Source organism: Macrobrachium rosenbergii, chromosome 3, assembly GCF_040412425.1.
Source record: "Macrobrachium rosenbergii isolate ZJJX-2024 chromosome 3, ASM4041242v1, whole genome shotgun sequence".
Lineage (NCBI taxonomy): Eukaryota > Metazoa > Arthropoda > Malacostraca > Decapoda > Palaemonidae > Macrobrachium > Macrobrachium rosenbergii.
Genome location: NC_089743.1, coordinates 16,972,083 through 16,975,791, shown reverse-complemented (window position 1 = coordinate 16,975,791; position 3,709 = coordinate 16,972,083).

Genomic DNA, 3,709 nt, shown 5'->3' with positions numbered 1-3,709 from the left:
ATTTAAGAGGCTGAAGAATGGAAGACTCCAGGACCTTATGGATGGAACCACTTACGAGATGAGGCATTACGTTGGTGAATGTATAACGAGGGAAAACCTCCACAGGAACTAGATAGAATTATGGGGCTACGACGTTAATTAGTTTAACAGGGAAGATGGAGAATATGATTTTTTTTTAAGAGAGTAAGACTGCGGACAGAAGGACTTACAAGGCAAATTACAGTGTTTGGTTTAGATAAGAAAGGGGGTGTGCGGATTAAGACTGCTAATTATGCAACAGTATGTGAGATTTTGTAACCAAAATTCAAGAGAGATGTGGCATGCATGACCTATTTAAAAAAGAAGCCAGTGATGGAATTAATAGAGGTGATATGTGAGGGTGCTGAGAAAGCGTGTTGTAAAAGTTAAATTACCCAGAGTAATTTAAATGTTTTTGCTGAAAGGAAGTCTGTGTGAGTGTGTAGATAGCAAGGTAACTGATGTGGTGTGAAAGTGGGTCTGAGGAAATGGTGTGTTGTCTATCATTGGCTTTTTTTATATCATTTGAATGGAGTGCTGTGAGAGGTCAGAGAAAGGATATAAGATGTAAGTGCGAAGTTGTGAGATAAGGGAATAGGTCATAAATGGAGTGTGGAATAGTTCATGTTTGCAGATTATGCATTTCTGATTAAGGATAATGGAGAGAAACTGCAGATCCTATTGCAATTGTTTGGAAGGAGAGAAAGTTGAGAGAGTGAGCAAGAATAAATGGAAATCAGAAATGTTCTTGTGGATGGTGGAAGAACGGAGCAGTTGATTCAATTAGGCATTTAGAAGTAAATGTCAGATGATGGTAGCATGAGAGAGCTGGCCCATAGAGTATGTGAATCCAGAAAGGATACAGTTATTTGCAAAGACTGACAAGATAGACACAGTGTCTGTGGGAGCAAAAGTTGTGAAGTAAGAAGGATTGTTGGGTGAAATGGAGATGTTGAATGCAAATGAAAAGAAAATTGTTGAAGTTGTTAAAAGTTTAACGTCGGTGGAAGGATGGATCCAAATTCTGTGAGATGACTTGGTCATGTGCAGAGGATTGAGGACAATAGGTTGGCGAAAATGGTGAAAACTTCAAAAGGGTTAGAAGAGAGAAGAAGAGGAGCTCAGAGAGAGCTACACAGATATTTCGGATTGAAAAGAGCCTTAATATCCAGGAAGCGTGAGAGTGCATGAAAAATACATGTGGATGGTTCGGTGGTTGACGTGCTGCTGGTAAGCCTTTTGTATATGTAACGAAGCAGCTAGTGGTGTGGAAGTTTGCTCCACAGGGGGTTCATCAATAATTCAAAGGTCTAATTTTGACAAATAGATTATGTAATCGTGAATGAAAACTACATACATACATGCATGCATACACATGTAGTATATTGACACAACACATACTTGAATGTATGCGTTCAAACACGAATGGCTCTGTGAAAGAAATTCTTTCGACACGATGCTCCAGGCTAATATCAGACACAAAACGAGTAATTGTTGTAAACTGCCTTTGCAAAGATTATGACACCGTTTGCTTAAGGAAAATTTGCATTTTCCCCAAAGACACTGGATCCATCACTCTCATGGTGGACGGTGATTTCTTGCTGTTCACTGGTCAAAAAAAAAAAAATTGAGACCAGTAGTGGGTTTTTGAGGATTTTGTATATACAATTCGGCTAGACTAAGAATCCTGTAACTTAATTGTGGGCGATATTATTTTCCTCAAATGTTGTTGATTAAATTTGATGAAATTTAGGCTGCCAATCCAAGCCCTGGGGCGCCTCTGGCCATTCAGCGCTTAAGACAGTGAAAAGAGGGACTGGAGTGATTGGAAAGTAAAGAAGTTTGGAAAATAGAGGAGATGGAGTACGAGTATCTCAAGGTGGGACTCGAAAAAATCCCACAGTTGTGCTAAAATAATAGTTAAAGAGGTTGGGTAGCAAGGCTGAAGAAAGGAAGTGAAAACGGCAGTAAAGTAAAAAAGATTAAAAGAGTGGGTGCAGTTAGGGACAGTAAGGACACTGTAAACACTCTTCAGGAATACCTACAGTGCGCCACGTGAGGTTCATCGACGGCACTATTCCGCCACTAGGTCTCCAATCTTGTTCATATCTGGAAAATCTAGTTCCTCACTCGACGGGTTGGTATCGTTCTCGGTATCACTCTGCTGGGCCCGCGTTCGAGTCTCCGACCGGCCAATGAAGAATTAAAGAAATTTATTTCTGGTGATAGAAATTAATTTCTCGTTGTAATGTGGTTCGGATTCCACAATTAGCTGTAGGTCCCGTTGCTAGGTAACCAATTGGTTCTTAGCCACGTAAAATGAGTCTAATCCTTCGGGCCAGCCCTCTCAAGGAGAGCTGTTAATCAGCTCAGTGGTCTGGTTAAACTAAGGTATACTTAACTTTTTTCTGGAAAATCTGAAGTGAAATTACGCTTATTCGTCGAGGTGGTACGCATGTAGTTCCCTTCATTTATTAGTGTACAAAAGTTAAGTATATCTTAGTTTAACCAGACCACGGAGCTGATTAACAGCCCTCCTAGGGCTGGCCCGAAGAACCAACTGGTTACCTAGCGACGGGACCTACAGCTTATTGTGGAATCCGAACCACATTAACGAGAAATGAATTTCTATCACCAGAAATAAATTCCTCTAATTCTTCACTGGCTATATTAGTACAGAAATCGGATATTCCAGCCAAATCCTGCGGAGGAGGTGGTCTGGGAATTTAGGTAATGAATGAGTGCGGTCATCAACTTTTATAGTTTTTGTTCAGTGTGATCTCATATGATCTGGAAGGAAAATGGTTTTTCTGACCACTCCCAAAATTGCCAACTGTCTTTCCGGACCGTAGCGACATTTTTATTGGCATTAAATGACCTCACATCCTCAACGGAAGTGCTCTAATCTGAGTATCAAGAAGGTATGGCAACTGCCAGGGAATCCCCTGATGATTTTCTTTATAAAGATTTTTCTTTTTTGTTATTTACCGGTATTTACTGCTGTGTCTGAGCAGGTTGCCATTAAAAAACACAAATTGAAGTTAAGAGTAGTGTTATATTTCGGAAGTGGCTGCTTCCCTCAACGGACAGTAATGGATTAAGTAATGCAAAAGTTTTACATACACACACACACATATATATATATATATATATATATATATATATATATATATATATATATATATATATATATATATAGTATATATATATTATATGTGTGTATATATATGTGTGTGTATTAACTGCAACTTAAGATGTCTCAAAGGAAACGACAGCAGAGTACGTACTTGCATTTTTTACACACATATATACACATATATATATATATATATATATATATATATATATATATATATATATATATATATATATATATATATATATATATATATATATATATATAGAGAGAGAGAGAGAGAGAGAGAGAGAGAGAGAGAGAGAGAGATAGAGAGAGATAAACGACGCATCCACATGAAATGTTATTGAAAGACATCTCAGTGTTTCCTTTGATGTTCGAGACTCGAAAATATTGAATACTAATGTTTTGCTTACGATCATGCATGCCTACAGGCGCACACAAGGGTACGCACATTATATATATATATATATATATATATATATATATATATATATATATATATATATATATATATATATATATATATATATGTGTGTGTGTGTGTACATATAT